Here is a 22,973-nt window from a genome sequence, read left to right on the forward strand (position 1 = left end):
TGACTAACGTGTGGGATAGGCCAGACAAGGGGATGCTGATTTAAGATTTTATCATGCTACTCAGAATGGCACACAATTTTAAGCTTATGAGTTGCTTATTTCTGGAATTTTCCATTTAATATTTTTGGACCGTGGTTGACTGTGGGTAATTGAAACTGCCAAGAGTGAAACTGCAGATAAGAAGGGACTACTGTGTTGCCTTTCCACTGTGCCCTGCTGAGGTGCCTCAGGGTGCAGGTCTGTAGAGGGAGAGGAAGTCTTCCTAGCCAGGGTCATCCCAGCCATGGCGGTCACCCAGTGCCATCAGATGACTGGACCTCCAATATCAGGCAGCTATTTAGGTTTGCATACACACACACTCAAACTTGCTCACACAGCTTTTTGTTGTTGTTCCCTGTGGCAAACCCACTGTGTCAGGGCGGCGGGTTCAGGCAATTTTTCCACAGAAGTAATACACGTCTAAGACAACTCAGGCCAGGTCGGGAATCTGGCTCTCTAGTTCAGAATCTGTTTCTCATATCAAGTTTTCTCTGAGCAACGAAAGCACCAGCTAACCTCAGCCATGTCAGCCGTAGTCAGCTAGAGGTGTTTGAATAACTTGCAACCTCAAAAGGAGCAAGGGTAAAGTTTTCCATCTCTTTCTTTCCCGGAAATTACCTCAGCAATTTGTACATTGCTACCTCAGCATTCTTTTTTTAAAATTCTTTTTAAAGATTTTTTTTTTTTGATGTGGACCATTTTTAGTCTTTATTGAATTTGTTACAGTATTGCTTCTGTTTTATATTTTGGTTTTTTTGGCTGTGAGGCATGTGGAATCTTAGCTCCCAGACCAGGGATTGAATCTGCACCCCCTGCATTGGAAGGCGAAGTCTTAACCACTGGACCGCCAGGGAAGTCCCTATCTCTGCATTCTTAGAGCTCCTTATTCCAAGGAATTTATGGTGGAGCAGCTTCAGTCATGGGGGAAAAAGAAAAAGGAAGCCTGTTACACTTTTACCCCATAACACAGGATGCCTATTTGTTTTACACTACTTAATGAAAAACGGTTCTTCCCACAGCTAATGGATGTCTTCCCTTGTAGAAGCTGAAGGGATCGGCAGTTTTTAAAATACATATTCTCTCATTAGAAAACTTCAAGTTCTGCCTTACCAGTCATCCCTCTACACTATTATTTTTATTCTTGTTATTTCAGAATTGAGGAGCTAAATAGCCCCTTGGGAAGATAACTTGAGAGAAAGGCAAGTCTGATTTTTTTAAAAATCCTGTACTGAAGTCAATTACCATTCTAGCTTTGGTCTGTCATATGCAAGAAGATGTCCTAGCCTTATAATGAGGCTTTCTTGTATGGTATATTGAATTTTAGGTCCATATCAGTTGACCATAATTATAATTTTTTTTAAAGATTTTTTTGATGTGGACCATTTTTAAAGTCTTTATTGAATTTGTTACAGTATTGCTTCTGTTTTATGTTTTGGTTTTTTGGCCACGAGGCACGTGTGATCGTAGCTCCCTGACCAGGGATCAAGCCTGCACCTCCTGTATCGGAAGGCAGAGTCTTAACCACTGGACCATCAGGGAAGTCCCCATAATATTTTTTTAATTAAAATTTTCTCAGTAGTTTGTCCCTTTAAAAAAGCCTTAGGAGGGGCTTCCCCAGTGGCGCAGTGGTTGGGAGTCCACCTGCCGATGCAGGGGGCGCGGGTTCGTGCCCCGGTCCAGGAGGATCCCACGTGCAGTGGAGCGGCTGGGCCCGTGAGCCATGGCCGCTGAGCCTGCGCGTCCGGAGCCTGTGCTCCGCAACGGGACAGGCCACAACAGTGAGAGGCCCCCGTACCGCAAAAAAAAAAAAAAAAAGCCTTAGGAAATTCTCATTTGTCGTAGTTCATATGAAAACCAGATAACCACCTTCTACCTGTGGCTTTAATAAAGGGAGAAAAAGCCTTGTTGTTACAGTATTATCACTGTTAGTTTGACATTCTCATCAAAGAAAACAGCTCTCCAAGCAAGGCTGTCCTTAAAGCCAGAGACAGACTTGTCAGCGACTCAGAGCCAGAAAAACTTGATTTTCAGAACTGTGGTCAAACTGTCAGGACAATGCTGCTTACATGGGAATCAAGACTAGCCCACCTGTCTGAACTTTTTTTCCCAGATGTAACTAAGAGCTCCAAAGATAAACCAACCAGCTGAGTGAAAGACATCAAACAATTGCATCACTATTTCCCTTAAGGGGTTTGGTCCTGAAGACTAAGAAAACTCTTAAATGAGCTCTAATTAAATGCTGTGGATCTACTGTTCCACCATTCAGAAAATGGATGGCCTCATTTTGTTTTGTTTTTGTTTTGTTTCTAGTGGAGTAGGACAATTGAGATTCTTTAAAAGAAGATTAAAAATATGGAAGGGACAAAAGGAAGTAGAGTAAGAAAAAAAAAGGAGAAAAGGAAGTAAGGACAAGGTTATCATGGATCTCTTGTGGACAAGTGGATGGTGGCCCTAGGTAACCATTCAGTATGTGTTACGTGATCACTCAGGTGGTACATGAGCCATATTGATTATGGAGTGATATGTATAGATTATTAAGATGACTGATAGTGCCTTTCTCACTGGCTGACTACATGTACAGACAAGATCAAGTTATTTTGCATAGGCTATTTCTTAGGATGTGTGGCAGGGGAGGTGGCAATAGGGGGATTCACCAGACACTCTGCTTTAAGTTATCCTGACAACATAGGGTTATTTTCAGATTTATCATAAAGTGTTTCTGCACAAAGGAAATGTTTTGTGGAAGGAATTCATGACACCATACAAGCATGTTTCTTTAATTGGAAACTGGATACACTCTACTAAACATTTTATTGGAATATTTATTTCACACTTTAGGAATGATCCTGAGAGAAATGCTTTGTGATTAACTGTGATTGCCCACATATGAAAAATGAGTAAAGGGACAAAAATGAATATGCAATTCGTAGGGCAAGCTTCCAATTCTTTATTCATTTTCTAAGATTTCTACCAGTACCATTTCTCCCAAAGTTAATAATATTAAGCACCCAAACTAGTTAGTTTGGTACCCTGTTATCTTTTATTGTTATTTCAATCTTTAATACTATTTGGCTATAAGTAGGAAGCTAGAGATACCATTATAATCCTATAAGCAGTTTCATTTGAATAGAGAGAACAATGAGACCCAAGACCTGTGCTGTTTTTATGTTCTTAGATAATACTCCTGACATGCAGACTAGTGGCTTTTTTCTTTAGTTATAGTTTTATCTTTTTGAATGAATAGATCCTGTACACTATGCCAGTACAGTCCCTAGGTGAGCAGCATCAGCATCACCTGGAAACTTGTAAAAAGTTCAGATTCTCGGGCTTCCCTGGTGGCGCAGTGGTTGAGAGTCCTGCCGATGCAGGGGACACGAGTTCGTGCCCCAGTCCGGGAAGATCCCACGTGCCGCGGAGCGGCTGGGCCCGTGAGCCATGGCCCCGGAGCCTGTGCTCCGCAATGGGAGAGGCCACAGCAGTGAGAGGCCCGCGTACCGCAAAGGAAAAAAAATAAAAAGTTCAGATTCTCAGGTCAATCCCAGACCTACTGAATCAGAAACTCTGTGGGAGGAGGCCTGGCGATCTCTGTTCAACAAGCCCTCCGAGGTGCTTCTGAAGCCCACTGAAGTTTGAGAACCACTGAACTATGCTACCCAGCACCCTCCTGTCCTTGCTTTGCATTGTAAGCATAGCGTGCAGCCATGACTTAGAACAAAGTGTAGTTCACCGCCTCTCACTAAACCTTTGTAGTTTCATAAGGACCATGCTCCAAACAATTGAGCTAAGCAGTCAATGATAAAGGAAATGTGTGCGTTTCCCCCCACTTTCCCTTTTTTGGAAAGAAGCATGGTATTTAAAGGCAGGCCTTTAAAGGTCTCATTTCGAGTTCTGATGTGTCTTAGTAGTTGTGGGGCTTGAAACCAGTCGCTTAACCCCTCTAACTCTCGTGTTCACCTAGAAGCACATTCTTAATGGAGTTATTTTGAGTATGAAATGAGATCTGGCAAACTCTAGCACACACAGTGCCTTTATGTGAATTAGAAAAAGGTGCCGCACTGCGGGGTGTCGGGGGCTGGGTAACATTGTCCATGTGTCTTCCTAAATTTGGCAAGGAGAACCTGGCCTGGATTTCAGCCCTGACTTCTGTCTGCTTTTCTGGACTCCTCTGTCCAGGGCACAAGTATATGCAGAGTTCTTGAATGAGATAATGTGTGTAAAGCACCTGGCATATGAGTTGCTTTTTATACAGTATATTACATACATAACACATATTACATGTGAACATAATCTTCTTATATGTATCTGTCACAGTTCATGGAGAGGATAGTACTTGGTAGTCATTTGGTTATCAGTGAAGATGCTTAAACTGCCCAGTGAAAGGTTAAGAAGAATCATCGCATTTCTCAATGCTGTGATATATGGATCAAATTAACAGGTTAATTGAAATCATTTAATTTTACCTTTCATGCAGTATAGATTTAGCCTCTCTGGACCATTAAAAAGCGACATCTGGAAAGAAAACTGGTTTCACATTTGCTACTCATATACCATCCATGACTTATCTACAGACTGATGAAATAATACAAATAGGGGACTGACATTGCAAAATAATAGATAAGACTTAGATACATGAAATGTGGAGAGGATATTCCCTGGCATGATATCATCTAGGTGCTGAAGACTGGTTTCAGTTCATTTTTTAAGGGCAAAGGTCAACAGGGAGAAAAGCCTGGACTTCTGCAAAAAGAGGATGAAGAGGGAGATATAAGAAGGGGAAGAGTGAAGTTTTTGGCTTCTTCACAAATTTCCATAGGGTTGACCATTCCTGGATTTTCACATTTAAGAACTTGAGTGTTCTCACTCTAGGAAAGGCATACAACCTCCTGTCATGTTTGGTGGTCTTAGACTTTGGTATCCACTTTTAGCACAGCTCATTACTACTTATTATCAGTTCCCTGGTGTAAGGTGCTGGGATCCTGCCTAACACTCATCATTACATATTAAATTAGCACAATGAAAATGATGGAACAAAGCACTGGCCTTAAAAGCAACAAATTCTTTAAAGGCTACACTAAATCCTTGTCCATGCCTTACTAGGTTACAGTACTGCTACCATAATTAAATGCTATATGAGAAAATGTAGCAAGTTATTATGTGGCCAAAGGAAAATGCTAACCTAAATAGCATCGTTAAAATGTAACACAGGAAATAAAATTGGAAATCACTATTAGAACACTGCTCATGTTACAAGATGTCAGAATCATGCATAATGCAAGAGTGGGACTGCTTACAGAGACTTTACACAAGATAATTTAAACTTGCTTCTATGGACATGCGGAACTGCTCTTTGAAGCATGGGCTCTGATGAGATTCTGCCTGGTGCTAATGACATTCCAAGGGAATGTTCTCTTTCCATCTGATGCATATTTATTTATAGGGTGCTGAATGAAGGAGTGTTCATACTGCATGGCAGATTGCACCTCCACCATATTTTTCATTAATCACCTTTTCTTTGGCATTTTCACCATTGCTTTATTATTGATCTGTTTTTTGAACCCTCTTTGTGAATAAACCTACAATCACAAAATTACCCATTGATCAATGTCAGCAAACACATTCCTGCAAACACAACCTTTAACTCCTTTTCTCTCTGAACCGTCATTCCATTTCATCTCTCGGGCAAAGGACTGAAAAAACAGATGATCCTTGTATTATTCCCTGAAGGTCAACAAATCCAGACTTTGCTAGGTTTACAAGGCTGAACATAAAGCCCATCTCAAAGAGAATACTTCTCCTCTGCTGCTCAGACTTTAAGTCAAAAGGTCTTTCTTATGCATTCTAACATTTCCCTCTACTGTGTATAAAGACTGTAGATCACATATTGGTTTTTGTTGGCACATACAGAGAAAGCACAATCTCTGAATACATGTACCAAATACAAACATATTTATCCACATACCAACCTCTCTAATTTGGACATAATTAGAGAAAGGGCTATTTAATTAGTGAAAAGTCTTAAATTATAGATGGCTGATTACTTCTGAGTACATAAAATAATGGCAGGAAATGACTAACAAAGTGTTGCCAAGTGCAAGACCTGCCAGGCCTGTTTTAATGAATAGCTAAAGATCATTGAAATTAGCACATTAATTGTATGCATGTAAATTGCTTCTGTTAAGTACATTAAAATGTTGTTCTCTTTGTAATCATGTTGAAATTATTTATTTGGTTTATATACCCTTTTCACAATTATTCATGAAAGACAAAAATGTGAATTTCAACATAGTCCTTGCCTAAATCGGAACACTACCAATTATGAGCCTCCTAATTTTACCATGCACACCAAGGACTCATGACTTAGTTTAAAAAAAAACAAAATGCACATCTAATAAGACCCCCCCCCCGCCCCGCTTCAAGGTACCCATTTCCTTGCTTCATGTCTTTCTTTCAGACTCTCATGGACGGTAAGAAAGATCTCAGGGTCCAGATCAAACTCCCCAAGTGTGCCATCCCCTGAGTGCTCTACCACTTCAGAGCCATGTGACTTTGGGGACATTGCTAACTGTCTCTGAACCTTAGTTTCTCTTCTGCCCTCCAGGATTGTTATGAGAGTTAAATGGATAAAATGATACTTTGAAAGTGTTTCTCAAACTTCCATGATGATAAAAATCACCTGGGGGCACTTGTTAAAACCAAAAGTTTCCCAGGCTCATCCTCTGAGGCCTCGGCACCTACGGATTCAGTGGGGGCGACCAGCACCCTCCCCCCCAGGAGATTCTTATCATCTGGGAAACACAGTTTGGAGGCACCTGGCTTATAATAGTTTCTTTTCTGTCATACTCTGTGCACTATATGTTGTATTGGGGAGTCAAGAAAACCAAAGGAAAAGTAGACTGAAGATACAGAACCAAACAAGTCATCACAGCATGTCTGGCAAATTTTTTCAACACCTCCAGTAAAGAGGAGTTCACCATCTTATAGAGAAAGCAGTTTTCTCCACAGTTGAACAGTTGCATTGGTTCAAAAGACAAATCTCTTATTGTGTTGGAATCTGTTTCTTTTGAAGTTCTGTCTGTTGTTCTTGCCTGCTATTTGGAGCAACATGGAACAAGTCTACTTACTCGTTCATTCGACAGACTTTTTAAACATTAGAAGAGGTCTCTTATCTCCTCTTGATCTTCTCTTTCCAAGCTAAATATACCAAGTTCCTTCATCCATTATTGGTCATAGAACATGGTTTCTATAGTTCTCACAGCCTTAGTCACCCTCCTTTGGATCCAACTTGAGACCACCAATTTTCCTCTTCATATGTGTTTTGTGACAGAATTGGATTGAATGCTATAAATTTCTGAGTAGCACAGAATATAGACAAAACATATTTCTATAAAAAATGCTCAAAATAGATTATCTGAAAAGAATGATGCACTTAAGTTAAAAGAAAGGTTTCTAATGCCAGTTTGCCAGTTCATTGACTTCCTGCATGACCTTATATGAGTCATCTAGCATATCCAGACGCTGGATGACTATCTCTGAAACTGGGATAGCGATCTTCCTCTGTCTACCCGTTCACCTCCTAGGATTGTTCAGAGGATAAAATATAAAAGAAAGCAGTCTGAATAATTATGTGCTACTTTTATGACCAAATCAACATAGCTATGAAGCTATGTTAAAAATAATAGTTATTTAAATGTTAAGATATATTTTAAGGGCTTCCCTGGTGGCACAGTGGTTGAGAGTCCGCCTGCCGATGCAGGGGACGCAGGTTTGTGCCCCGGTCTGGGAAGATCCCACGTGCAGCGAAGCAGCTGGGCCCGTGAGCCATGGCCGCTGAGCCGGCACGTCCGGAGCCTGTGCTCCGCAACGGGAGAGGCCACAACAGTACCGCAAAAAAATATATATTTTAAAATAAAAAAAAGAAAATGGCTTGTTACCTGAAAATTCCATATAAAATAAAAGTTATTAGGCTTTTAAAGTTTTTTTCTCTTGCTTTTATAGAAAAACATGTCACACATAGGCTCATATCAAGCTCATGTCAATTTAATAAAAATCCCTGATTTTTTTTTAACATAGATTTTTGCCAAGCCAGGTTACCTTGAGTTTGCAAACTAGAATTTTGAACTTTAAAAAAAAACAAAAAACCTTTCATGCTTCCAGAATGAGGGTCAATAGCCAGGAGACTGGACTACTAAAAAATCTTAACGACTCACCTGTTAGGTCTGAAGAGAGAATTGGACACCACCCTCACCTCTCTTGAGTTTATTGGAATTCTTTTCAGGGAGGAAAGTGCAGCTGCAGGAGTGTTTTATTCCTCAATTCATTTCAGAGATTTTATTATCAGTACTTTCCTCTTCTTTTCTTCTTTTTCTTCTGGTGTTTAGAGTAAATGAGAAGTAGGTCTCTCTCTGTCACAAAAGATTGGGGCTTAGATTCATGGGAGAAATAACCTCATTATAAATATAAAAATCAGCCTTGCTGATGTTTTCAAATAATATTTAATTATACAAGGACATGTTCTTTTGTCTAATGGTGAGAGTAAATAGAAAAATAAAGAACACTGGATGGAAATAAACCAAAATATAAAAACGATTAGTTCTAGTCAGTGAGACTAAAGGTGTTTTCTTCTCTTTACACTTCCCTGTATTTTCTAAATTTTCTACAATATTCATGTATTACTTTTGTAATCAGAAACATGTTAGCAAGAAAATGAAAGAAAGCAAAGTTCTTTAACTATGCTGCTGGTGAAAAGTTGATGTTTGTATTAGAAACACAGTTTCATGAATACATTTTTTACTAGCACCAACTCCTGAAGGTGGGAAAAGGACCTTCTTTTATTCTTCTTCCCATTTCATTTCATCTGACATGTAGGAGCCTCTATTAATGATAGATTTCAATGAGGGAAAGGCACCTGGGGCAACAATCAAGGGAGATTGAATTACACTGTGACAAAATCTTTAGAAATACTTTTCTGTTTGTGCCAGCAAACAGACTGCAACAGGTGTAAATTCTTTTTCTTTTTTAAAGTAATTTTCAAGCAGACTTTTTATACATTGGGATACACATTGATTATTTTTAAAAATCGAGCTTATTTTTAAATAGTATTAAGATTCTCACTTCCACATTAATTTCTGGTCTTTTATCTAAATTTAGGAAGTCAGGGCAGTGGTACCTGACCACTAGACTGAAAGCTCTATGAAAGTAGGAATGATGTTTGTCTGTCAGTTCTTAATTCATCTCTGGATCTGACCTCAGCATCTGGCGTAAGGCCTAACGTTTAGTAAGTACCAATAGAACAGGGTAGAAACAAGCCCTTAAGCCAGCTGACCAGGATACAGAATAGAGCTCCTTTCCCTTCTCCCTAGGGAAGGATGCCTGAATAAAGGACAGAGAAACCCTAAGAGACTTGGGCAAAAAGGGACTGAGTAGACTCTGTCAGAATGTGGACAAACTGGGGAGGAGTTGGTAGAGGCAGGCTAGGGAATCCGGCTGGAATCTCCTCCACATTGTTACTGAACTGTGGAAGCTTTGTGCTTGCTCTTTGGCTTATTGCTTTTTTTTTTTTTTTTTTTTTGGGAAAGGGATGGGGTGGATTACAGATAGCTGTAAATTCACTCTGAAATGTTTGAGAAAGGGTTAGGACAGGGCCTGGGCTGACAAAGTGACAAATATCAGAGTCAGTAGGCCCCATTTCCGCCAGAAATAGAGACAGGGACTTTGGCATATACTGGATTACCAGAACAGGTGAGCAAAGCAAGGAGGGGCCAGGCCTTGGGAACAAGAGGCTCAGTGTGACTTCAGATAAACTCCTTTGTTATTGGACTTAAACTCTGTTAGGAATGACCTTTGGGTTTGGGATGTGGGGAAGGGCAAATGGGAATCAAGTAACTAAAGCTCTTGGGACATTTAGTCTGGAGAGACTGAGAAAAGAGGTGGATGGTGTGGGGTGGGTGCTCAGAGGCCTTGGCTGCCTGACCTGAAACAATAAAGCAGGGAAGATCCTTCGAAGGCAAGCTAGAGAAGACAACTCAGTAACCACCACGTACCCGCAGTTTGCTGACATGCATGTAACTTGTGTTCCAAAATTCCTCTCCATGTAGTAAAGCTGCAGAGATTTTTGCATCTTAAATTACGGGCTGGAATGCGTGAGGATCCAGATGACTCACTAGGAAAGACAGCATGAGGGAGATCTGCCTTCCCAAAGCTAGGGTTTCAAGAGAAAAAACACTTTTGTCCCTTGGTGGCAACAGAGGAGCAAGAGTTTCTAATTGAGTTGCACGATAATACACGCTAAATTAAACAGGGTTTAGGGAGTCAGCACCTTGACCTAAGTGGTGACTTGTGGTGGGAATTTTAAGTGAGAACCTTGAGAGGAATAATGCATTGGGGCCGCTGAACCTCTCATATCTGGACAATCTGGACAGCTCCATATTAAGGCTAGATGTGGTTTCCAAGGGATTATTTATCCCTAGAGAGATTTGGACACAGCATTGCTAAATTAACCTATTCAAGGTTCCATCCTGTGCATCGGGAATCCTTTTGAGCTAAAGTTACCAAATAGCCAATTTGCTAGTCCAGTCAATTCTGCGCTAGTCAGGTCAGTTCTTTGAAATCCAAGTCCTCTGGTCTGTACCGTTGCCCTTCCTGGGGCCTGCTGTAAATCTGTCAACCTCCTTCTAGTTGATCCTACCCACTCTTTCTAGATTAACTTAACAAAAACACTGCTTCCATCATGTTTTTCTCCTGTGCAGTAAACTTTGGTGCAGTAAACCCATGGAGCATTGGGTCTCAAGATGTGGCTCTTGAATCAGCAACATCAGCATTACGTGGTAAGTTGTGAGAAATGTACAATTTGGTGGCCCCATCTCAGTTCTACGAATTAGAAACTCTGGTAGTGGGGTCCACTGGTGTGTTTTAATAAACACTGATGCATGCTGGAGTTTGCCATTGAAGACAGCCTGGCATTCACAGCACTCCTTCCTCTTCAGTCTTCTGATGCTTGCCTCTTGTATTTGGTGTTCCTTGATCCTGCCTTGTATTATGGTTTTTTTGTTAGTGTGATCTGATTTCAAATTCAGAATTGTAAACTCCTTGGGGTCCTGGTCTGTGCGTTTTCTGGATTTACTAACTTGTGAAATCATAAAACTGGAAAGGACCTGGAAAAATACTATCCAGCGTCTTCATTTTGCAAACCTTTGAACAGTACCGTGTGCATAGTGGACATTCAATTAACAATTGCTAAATGAAATAACATGTCCTCAGGGGTCACAGGGGTGAATTAAGACTGCTGAGACCTCAGTGTCATTGCCTTAATTTAGATGGTCCCTTCTGGCACCCTCTAAGGGTTTGTGAATGCCTGGGGAAAGCCTTGGATGCCTTTGCCAGCCTTTCCCCCATGGTCCTTTGCAGGGACTCTGTAATTTGCTTGCTGAATACAAGGCAACGTGGTGTTTTGAGATAAAAATGGCAGAGCAGTTGAATTAAGAAGAAAATCAAAACAAAAACAAAATTGGTGTTGTTTTCTTATTGCTGCTTTGAGACTCGGCATGAAGTATGAATCTGTCATAACCAAGAAATAATATCTTGCCCGAATATCTAAGGCATAAATAAAAATTAATTGCAGCACACAGCTGTTAATTATCAGGCTTTGGCGCATTCCAGGAGCAGTTGTTCATGAACACCTATTTAGATAAAGATCCCTTGCTCGTTAGGACATGCTGACATCAACTATGGAGACATTTGCCAGTTGTTGATTGGTTGCATCTGCATAGTCTAGAGGTCCAGGCTGCCGGTGGTCACGGCACTTGTAAGGGATACTCTTTCTCCATTTCACAAACGTTCACATCTAAAAGAGGAGATTCTTGACTTCGAAGGATGGCTTTGTGGCGATTCTTCTTCTAAATGAATTGGGCCATGGGTGTGACAGACATTTGTGTGTGTTTGTCACTTTGTGGCAGGCAGCAGATCATAGTGGTGTGCTAAATACATAAATAACTTTTATATTGCATTTTTATTATCAGAGTTTAATGCTTTAGGGCCTTGTTAGAATCTGTTTCTCTCAAAAGAATGGCCAAGACCTGAAAAATCTCTTTACTGTTCTTTAGAAGGAGGACAAAGACAAAAAAAGCCTTTGTGTCTCAGAGATGAGAAGAAATTCAAAAGGTACTTCATTCTTATAGGTTAAGTTCACATACTAATGAAAAGGAGGGAAAATAGGAAAAGAGATGCTTTTTCATTTTCTGTGGGCAGGGCAGCTGTACCAAATTTAAAAAGCCTATCATTTCACTCTAGGTCAAGTTCTTTAAGACAAACTCACATGGACTTTCCTAATTTTTGTTTTGTGGTTGTCGTACTGGGATTTGGTTTAAAGTGCTGCTACTTGGTGTTTAGAAAGTTTCAGGGTAATTATACTGATTGTAATCTCCGAACTGTGGGCCTGGTTTTCCTGATCTGGTTATTGTCAGGTCCTTCCTATTCTCCAGTTTCTGCCGCCCTCCTCTCACCATGACTGAGCCTTCTAAGCTCGCTGTGGCCAGACTTGACCTGGGAGAGGAGGCATTCAAGGAACTCTAACCCAGCACTTTTGTTCCGCAGCATCGTTAGTTTGGCTTCTAGTCTGCCTTTGGCTTCTGCCATATTTCTAAAATCATATATGTCTTTTGTTCCTTGGATTCAGTATCTACCTTGTACTTCGGTTCTTGTGCCCAGATTTTTGTCTCATTACCAAGGACTGAGTTCCTGTCTCAGGAATTTGCCAGGTGTGCCCAAGTCCTCTAAGGACACGTAAGACTCAACCTTACCCTTGCCATTCCTCCCCTTTCTCAGCCAGGGTCCAGCCTCTGCACCATAGGCTGACTGAGGCTCCCCTATCACAGATTAGGCAGTACGATGCTGCCTGCCTGAATCCTGGGGTGTTTTTCACTTCTGGATCTCTCGGCACCACGCTGTAATTTTGTATTGAGTGAACTTCTACTGTTTTATGTTTGTCTCCTGATTGCAGTTTCCTGGCTGCATTATCAACTCTTACGGATTGCATATTCTTCAGCTACTTTGTTCTGTCTGCCAGACTGGACATCCTACCAGCACCTGCAGCTGGGCCATCCTCCCTGGTGGCAGGTTTAGTTTCAGGTCCCAGATTCTTCAACTATGACCTGTCCAGGCCGAGCTTAACAAATTCAACAAATGTAAAATATGTCCTTTAAAATGTTTCTGTTTCAAATACTGTAGTTTAATCATTTTTACTCCAATTAGGTTGTTACACTTAAAGAATTATTTCCACACTTTTTTATTATTCTTTGTGGATTGTGAAAATGGTTGCCTTTACCTATTTGCAGGTCTTTTAAATAATAAAATGCAAACGAACCTTGCTTTTTATGGACATTCTGGGCAAAATTCTTCCGAGAATAACTTTATATTTAAGAGTGATATGATCTATTGAAATTGTGCCTATTTCTGTCCTGTTGTCCATGGGAGAAACCCTGGGCCTAATTATTATGCTTATCTATTGTCCTCAGTCCTAAACTAAATGTGAAGAGTCATCGAACAGGCAAAAGCAAAGAAAATCTATTTGTGCATGAGTGTGGCTGTGTGTGTGCGCGCCTGTGCGCACGCCTTGAGAGAGTAAACGGTGAGAAAGGGCAGGGCAAAGCAACTCCATTCACTTGACAAATGTATAAAGGATCCCTGTTCATATGATAGTTATCAATTACGTGAATACTTCTGTTGGATCAGGCAGTATGATGGACACTTGAATTACCTCATTAAAGCCCCCTTAATTAGGTACTAATTTTGTTTCCACTTCACATGAGAGAAAACTGAGGTTTAGAGAGGTTAATTAATTTACCTGACTCCACACACAAAATGATTGCTGGATTAGAGATATGCTTCCCTGCAGTGAGGTCCAAATTTGTATCCTCTGGATTATCCTCTGCTTTCCTGTTCTTCACTAAGACGTCTCCAGGTTATTTTTGCATAACCGGGGAAGTAATAGAGAATGTGGGAGGAAAATAACTAACGTTTACTAGTTACAATTTTCCGAGGATTTTTACATACAATATCTGCTTAATCCTCAGAAAAAGTTAAGTGTTATAGTTGTCTCCATTTAAGATGGCAAAACAGAAACATCAGATGACTCCATGTTGTCCTAGGTAGCTGTAGCTTCTTTACCTGACTATCGTTTACTATTCCATTGTGAGACTCTACCACATTATCCTAAGAATGGACGTTTAGATTTTTTCAAACTTTTTGTATTGTAAGTAGTTCCTCTGTGAACATTTATATGCATATTTCTAGTGCACATTTTGCATAGCCTTTTCTTAGGTATATACCTAAGAGTATATATGTTGAAACTGAATACTTAAGACAATAAGTAAAAAAAAATGCCATGTGTGGAGCAATGATGAGAGTGTGTCATGAACCAGCAATTTTGATTAAATTAATTCTATGCACCTGAGGTCAAAATTGAATTCTGTAAACCTGAGGTCTCACTTTTCTCCCCCAAAACCATCACCTAACTTGGTAACTTACCTAGGGCAACAGAGTGGTGGAGCTGGGACTGACTGCACCTAAGTTCTGTAATTCCAGACAGTTCCCAGGCCTGTCCCACCTTAACACAGGAACATCATTCTCACCATTCTACTTGGGTGGCCTGAGATCTACAAACTTCACAGGAGGATTTTACACCATTGAGTTGCAAGTCTGTTTCTGCAGAAGAGATTTGGTTTTGAGAAATTACTCAAGAGTGTTTATATTGCTTCACCCATGGGCCTGTGTGCTGCTAAGCTTGAAATGAAAAGAATGGCTTCGTGGTTTCGTTTTATGGGGGAACCAAAGCCATAGAATTATGATCCAGTGCATATAACATTGAAGGATAACAATTTAAAGTCCAATAATTCTTTGCTATTTATCTTCACTAGAGGATCTCAAAGAGTTTTATGAGAAATTATAGACTAAGAATTTGGAAGAGTTATGAGCAATTTATAGTTAAAAAAAGGAAGTGCTAAAGTTTTCTGGAATGCTCCAAGGCTGTCATTAGAGAAGGCATGAAGACAGCCCAGGATCATTGACTCTTTGGCTAGGAACCCTGGCAGGACTAGATGTGACCAAACAACTCGGTGATCCTGAATGGCTTCAGCTTGCTTTGTGTGGCAGTGTTCCTTTTCCAGGGGTCCTGCTGCTTGAAGGAGGACTTAGAAGAGCCGGGATGAATTAGTTCCCCAGAGCCTTTAAGAAACAGGTGGTGGTTTATATTTAAGAAAAATTGTGGTGGTCATATTAATACAGCTTTTGTAATGTACTCTCTTTCTGGTTAGTATTTCTCCCTCTTCAATTGGAACTTTAAGCACCATAATGATGTGAGCCAGCTGAAGTTTTTAAACAGCGCAAATATAAATGGTTATCCTAAATTATATTAGGGAGAAACTCTACTTGAATTATTTAGGTTAATAAATAAAGACACTACATTAATACAAGCTTAATACATTTTAAGACTAAATATGCAATTCTATAAAACTTTGGTGATTTGTATGCTTTCTGTTGGCTGGCCGTAGGATTTTTAATTGAATTACTACAGAAAATTCAGCACAAAATATTATCAGATTTAACCACCCACTGAGTGTGTTATTTGTTACTGTTTTACTAGGCTAAATCAAAGGTCACACATCTCTTTTTCGGCATTGATTTTCAGCCCAGAGGGGTAAAGTTTTAAAATGAGATGATGAAATTTTAGAAAAGAGCAAGAACTTAATAGAAAGATAATACTCAATTATTTTCCTTAGAAAAATAAAGCTTTCATGACTACTTTATATGTGCATTCCTACCTTTTTAATAGTTCGTTTCTTTGACGTTCACATTCTGAAGCTTGTAACTAGTCTGAGGTTGAAACTGGAAGCAGAGTTGTAGGGGCACAGAGGTGCTCATGGAGAGAAAAGACCTGTTGGCAAACCCAGTATCCACATTTCAAGCATAGTGCCTTCTGGCCATATCCCTCTAAAAGTTCAAAATGTGGGTGGGAAGGCAGCCTGGCTGGAGGATTCAACCCAGCAAATAATCTTTTCAGAGTCTATATGTCTTTATTAGTCATAATAAGTGGTTAGGAGTGGCCCCTCCCTTCTTTAGCTTATTATGAGTCAGTGCGTCTCATTTTACACCTGAGATTATTTAATTCAATGGTTCTCAAAGCACAGTCTCCAGACCAGCAGCATCACCTAGGAACTTGTTGGAAGTATTATGTCCTCATTTGTTCATCCAGACCTACTTAATCAGAACCACTAGGGATGGGGCTCAGCATTCTGTTTTAAAAGCCCTCCATGTAATTTTCATACCTGCTAAAGTTAAAAAACAACTGACTTATGTTGATCAGTGTATGCTTTTTGGTAACCATATCAAAGAGTGACTTTCCCAATGTCTGATTCATAGTAGGCTCTCAATAAATATTACCCTGAAAATATACTTAAGTTGTAATGCTACATTCTGTAATGCTTACTATCATATTTTAGTCCCTTTGTAACTGTATACTCAGGAATGAGTAGTTGCCCTCAGATTATTCAGTTTCTTTCCCTTTAAGATTAGCTCTTCGGCCTTTTATTTAATATGAAAGGTTATCTTCAGAGAAAATCGTTGTCCGATGCTTCAGTTATTTAATTCTCTGGAGAGTCACTGAGAAGCAAAGTTGGCTCATGCCAATTATTTCTTTCCCATTTTTAAAGAGGGATAGTCACTTCACTGTCAATAATGATTAGTGAATTTTTGTCTGATCTCTTCTGCAGGACCAGCCAGAAGTTCAGTGGCCACGAATTTGTTGTTTTAGAACTTCTAAGTTGGTTTTGAGTCTGCTTAGACAGCAAATTCATCCAAGGGCTTTAATAGTCTGAGCTTTGCTTCATGTAATATGTGAAATGAGGAAAAATCAATCACAGAGAATTTTGAACTGCAATAGGTTTATGGAGACAAAGGGGTTCATACTGTAACATGTGAATTCATGTGTATTATATACCCAAATAATTTTTGACTTGTGAAATCCAGAGGGATCATGGACTTGAGATTGAGTGACATTCATGTGGTACAAATCTCTTTTGCATCTTGTCAGGCAAATGCCCTCTGGGGGTGGGGTTGAACAGCATCCCTGCATATGAGCACATCTAGCTCTTGTGGAGAGGTTCCTCAGGTTGGAGCATCAAAAGGGAGAGTCGGCCTGAAATTGTGTATGTGTCCTATGGGAATGAAATAGCAGATTCTGGGTAAAAATTTGCAGTCCAGGGATCACTGAGATTTGGGGGAGGCCCTGCATGAAGCAGGGTGGGGACGTAAGGATGGCCAGGGTGTGCTGACACTCTACCAGGAAGATGAAAAAGTATGGTAGGGGTGGGAGGGAAATGGGCCTGCAGGGACCCAGGGATCTGAATAACTGTAGGGCCTCCCTGGGTAGCATTCCTTGTGATTCTAGGGGGGAAGTGGGTGGGAGAATGCTGCTAGTCTAGAGTTGTGCTGAGTAGTGCTAACCACTCCCTGAGTAGCTCTTTTTTTTTTTTTTTCCTGAGTGAAGCCAACTACTGACATCACAGGCTCCGGATTGGTAGCTGGATTTACAGCTGAGCCCTGGCCAGCACTGCTCAGTTTTGTACCCCAAACTTCAGTTCGTTCAGAGAGAGGGGAGAATTGAACTGTAGAGCCCAGGCTCTGGGAGGCAGCCTGTAAAGACCTGCATTTTGAAGTCCACAAACACTGAACACCTTCCAGGTGCCAAGAACCTTGGAGACACTAGGGATGAAGTGACAAGCAAGACTTCCTGCCCTCAGGGAGCGCCGAGCCTAGTGAAGGAGACAGATATCTAAACAGGTTATTATAATCCAGTGGGTTGATTTTTGTAGACACAGAATGTTACCTGAATCAACTCAGTTTTTTTCTGCCTGAGGAGGTCAGCTAAGTCTTCTTAGAAGAGGTGATACTGTCACTAGGCCAGGTAGCAAAGAGGGGAAGGGGCACTGCAGGCAAAATGAAGAGTGTCTAAAGAAGTATAGTGCTCTCAGGAAATGGCAAATGTTACGTTTTCACAGTAGCAGAAGATACCTGAGGGTGACTGGTGGACCTGGAGTTGGACAGGTGATGTGGAGTCAGATCACAGAGGACCTGTATCTTTCTGGGGGAATAGGGAGCGGCAGAGCTATACATAGGAGAGAGACATGATCAGATTTATTTTAGAAAGATTATTCTAGCTCATTTGTGGAGGGTGAATTAGAGGGAGTAGAGCCTTGTCAAAGTATGGTTGAGGCATGGTGAGGGTTTGACTCAGGGCGATTTCAAGGCAGTGGAGAAGTCAAGTTGACTTTTGGACTCTTTGCCCAGCTGACTTCTCTTTTTTAGTTCTATCCTCACCTCTTTGGGGGATGCTCTGGCTGCTGCTTCTATAGTTACTGTCTCCATAGTTGCTTCTGATACAGCAGATAGATAGAACTTGAGCCTACATTCTCTCATTTATTACATGGAACATTTTTGTCTCTCAGAGATTTTACAAACTTTCCTAAGAGTGTGGAACTAAAGCTAATTACAAAGAATCCTATGTTAATATACTAGTACATAAATTTTGTCCTTAAATACCATCTTTTGTGATAAGCAGTATTCTTTGGACTTGACATGTAATCTAAGTGGCTTACACCAGATGCATTAATTCATTCATGAAACTTTTATTGACATTTACCATGTGAAGGCACTGTTAGCTTTACTGAAGGGTAACATAAAAAGTCCTGAATGACCTCTTGCAGAATGGACCAACACTGCTTTATTCTTTACAGCTATAATGCAAGGAATTTTCTAAAAGCACTTGGTTCATTCATTCATACGTTTACTCATCCATCCATTAATCCATCAGTCAGCATATATTGGTTGAGTATATGCTTTGTGAAGGCAAAGGAATGAAAGGAGGAACACATTAGGGGTAGAAATAAAAATAGAACAGAATTTGGGTGGAGCTCACAGTTCTCAGAAAGTCCAGAATATAAAAATAACCTCAAGATTCTGGACAACTTACTCTTTAATACTAGGGTCATTTTCATTATTAAAAAGCATCTTGGTTTAGAAAGTGAGGTTTTAGCTCCTTAGATAACCTCTCCTATCTTTGCTTCCATGTTTCTCTGGTAGTTACTTGAAGCTTTTGATCACTGGACTGTGGAACTATGTTCATCAGGCCACAATAATTTCAAGAAATGAATAATGAAAGTATTTTCCATTATCTTTCTATAGGATTTTCTCCTCAGTCAAAAAGGGACCAAATAGTATGCTTTTCTAGGCAGGTGTGATAGAAGATATTCAGTGTACTCCCCCCACTTCCCAACTGATGGATTCGTTTGAAAAGTGACCCAGTTTCAGAATTTAGCTACTAGTTGTTTGTGTAAAGGGTCATAAGAGACCATCTTAGAAATACTACATACCCAGACATATTTTGATCTTTTCCTACTTTAAAGTCCTGCTTTTAATTGAAGAAGGCCTTTCTCTTTCTATAGTCTTCTACTCTTCTATGGAAAGAGCACTTGCTGGGAGTTAGGTGACTTGATTTCTAATCCCAGCTATGCTGCTGACTAGCTGTATGACTTTAGGCCAGGGGTTGGCAGGCTACAGCCTGCTGCCTAATCTGGCCTACCACCTGTTTTTGTAAATAAAATTTTATTGGAACACAGTCATGATTATCTGTTTACGTACTGACTGTGGGTGGTTTCGTGCTATAGCAGAGATGAATATTTGTAACAGGGCCATATGCCCCACAGAGCCTAAAATATTTACTATTAGGTCCTTTATGGAAAAAAGACTCCAAGCTCAGCGTTACGCAGGTCATTATCTTACTTGAGTCTCAGCTTCCCCATCTGTAAACTTTAGGAATTGGATTAGGTTTTTCCCCAGGGCCCATGTCCTTCTTAGCATTCTGTTACTCTACAGCTCTTCCCACAGAAAAGCCTCATCTAATACAATCACTGTACACTGGGATATAAACCTATTCATGTTTTCATTCACTTATTCAATTCATTAGGCACCTGGCAAGTCTCTGTAGAAAACTAACAAGTCTAAGAGACTCCCTGCCCTTGAGAAGCTTATAATCTGGTTAGAGACATAGATACAATGTTCAGAAGTTAAATTATAATAGAAAATAATAAAGGATAACATTCCAAATTTAGTGATTATTATTAAAGGTGTTCAGAAGAGAGAAATCATTATGGGCTGAGATGATTAGGGAAAACCTATATGGGAAAAGTGGAATGTTTTTAAAGAATAGTCATCTCTATGACTCCATAGACTACTGGATTTAGTGTCCCTCTAAGGTAGTAGTTTTCAAATTTTATAGTGCAGGAAAATCACTTAAGTTACTAGGAAAAAATGTAAATTCCTGGAACCCAGCTTTAGATATTCTGAATGTAGGTCTGGGGTATGTCGCAGAAATCTGCTTTTTCAAAAAGTACCCCAGGTGATTCTGATATACATGGAGAATACTGCTCTGGAAATTTGGCAAGTTTCTGCCTAGGAATTTATGCTAGGTTTGGCCGAGTCTTATTAAATCATGGATTTTGTGTGACCAGGAGGAATTCCACTGTCCATGGAGCAATTACTCCAGTGACTTGCTCTCTCCTTTTAGGGAATCTGAGATCTCCCAGGCCAAGAAGAACAACCTGAGGACTCTATTTCTGAAGGCCATTGAACTCCTTTAGATAAGTCCAGAGGGGAAATCTGAGATCAGTACAGCTGTTTGTCTATCATAGCTGAGGGTAAATCATTGGACTCAGGGAACTAACTACTTCCATTAGCATTTGACTGTTGGTCCTTTTGTTGTGAGCTCCTTGTTTCTGCAAAGATGGCTGGGGTCAGCATAGTGGGTCAAAAAAAACCCCTAGATGAGAGAGGTTGGGAATCTCCAGTCTGCATCCCAAACCATATCGCTGATGACTTGAGCATATCACCAGATACTCAAGATACAGAGGATAGATTCTACCCATGGGAGAATGACCCTCTGAAGAGAAGTTTGGAATTATCATCAGAGCCATTGGAGGGACATCTGGAAGTCATGTGGGTGATGTTTCACAAGATCCTGTCAGGCCTCCAGTCCAGAAGAGAAAGCTAGATCCACTTCCAAAAAAACATAGACATCTTAGAAAGGTCATAAGGACAAAGAGAATGAAAAAGAGCAAGAGGAAGTAGAAAGTGGAGACCCACTGCCCTGGCATTCTTCCAACGCCTTTGTTACCACCACAAAGTGAAGAAGATGAGGTGGTAGATAAAAAGCTGACCCTACTCAGTGCCAAGGAAAGTGATCCTGACCTTCCCAAAGAGGTAGGGATGAGGCATGGGGTAGAAAAATTCTGGGCTTGCCACACACACACCAAGCATATACCCAAACGTATAATGGCTCGATACTCTAAAAATGTACCTCTTTCCCAAATAACAATTCTAAGCGGTTCCAGGATGGAGGCTGAAGGAAGAGGACGTGGGTACCCCAAAGCCATTCAGTGATCCAGGCTGATTGGTGCCTCTGCCAACCTCAGCATGCAGTTTCCATGGAGGATCCTGGGTTACTCCAGAAGGGAAAATAATGACAGCTCTTCACCCGGGGTGGGAGGAGCTGGGGATAAGGAACTTGAGAAACAAACTAGGATCCTTGGGCCCAGATAGAGTATGAAAGAACTGGTTCCGAAGGTCAGGTTCTTTCTGTATAGTGCGTTTGCATTGAGGGCTTTTAAACTTTTTCTTCTACTTGCAGGACAGATTACAGAGTCAGCAGGATCAAGGTACCTGTATGATGCATCAGGAATGTCAGATCCAGCCCTGTGAGCTCTCAGTGTCCCAGGAGCTCGGGCCCTCTTCTCCTGCAGTGACATCCTTGGCATCATCACCACTCTGTCTTGGTCGTTTTTTAAGCTGTGTCTGCCAGACCTTCTCAAGGTCTAGGAAGAGGAAATCTCCTGGAAGAGAGGGCACCAAGCAAGCTGAGACAGGAGGTGATGCTAAGGCTCTGAGACCTGGTCTGCTGAGGGTTCTAGGCAAAAACAAAGTACCGCCTCACTAAAGTCTGTAGCAAGTTGAAATTGATTTAGGTTTCCCTTGTGTTTAGTTTAATAGTTTTCTCTCTGTCGTTGTTCCTGTTAGTTGAGCTCCTGTCTGTCTAAAAGAGCTGCTTTTAAGTTGAGATCCTCAAGCCTAAAGAGGTAGTAAAAGCAAAGTAACTTTGAGGCTTTTAATACCGTGCCCAGGAGTGGGATTGCTTCTTACTTCCTCCCATTAGACTGAAGTAGGATTCACTCTGGAGCAGTGGTTCCCAAATTCATGCATATTTCACTCATGTATTTAGTTGGCTTAATTTTCACTAACTTCCCTGAGGATGGAAGTTGTACAGTTTCATCATTTTGAGTAATGTCTCCTGATATCTATCACCAAGTAGAGATTTCTTATGCCCAGCTCCTCTCATTTTTTCTTTTTAACCTTTAGCTAGAGATTCATTTTGCATTCTTCATTTTCAGTACTTCGTTGAAATTCTGCCACTTTCTACTTGATTTGGCTATGCCAAATCAGCGGTTGGTGGTTATTACTGTTCTTTCACATGATGCCACAATTACTCTCCCATCTCTAAGCATTGTTTAATTTTCTTTTTCTCACTTGTTAGTAAGATACCTGGCTTCTGAAGTGTGCCTGCGGTGTTCTCTCTGTATTGAAAACATAGTCACACTAGGTAATGCTCCTTCCTTGTCATTCTTTAGCCAGACTCTCACAGAATCCTGAGTTCTTCTGAGAATCCCAAATACAATAAGTACTTTAAAAAAAAGTTCTAGATCATTTCACTTCCCCCTTGTTCTGGTATGCTAGGTTAATCCTCTTCCCAGGATAGAAAACAAGAGTTTAAATTAATCTTATACCCTCCTAGGAGGAGGGAGTAGGTTTAAGAAGAGTTTGAGAGTTTCTCTGTAACT

At 40.6% G+C, this 22,973-nt stretch overlaps 1 pseudogene; it reads left to right on the forward strand.

Annotated features, from left to right (window-relative positions):
• The first annotated feature begins 20,445 nt into the window (after window positions 1-20,445).
• On the forward strand, window positions 20,446-22,175 carry LOC116752653 (annotated as a pseudogene).
• The last annotated feature ends 798 nt before the right edge of the window (window positions 22,176-22,973 follow it).

This window comes from Phocoena sinus, chromosome 4, assembly GCF_008692025.1.
Source record: "Phocoena sinus isolate mPhoSin1 chromosome 4, mPhoSin1.pri, whole genome shotgun sequence".
Classification (NCBI taxonomy): domain Eukaryota; kingdom Metazoa; phylum Chordata; class Mammalia; order Artiodactyla; family Phocoenidae; genus Phocoena; species Phocoena sinus.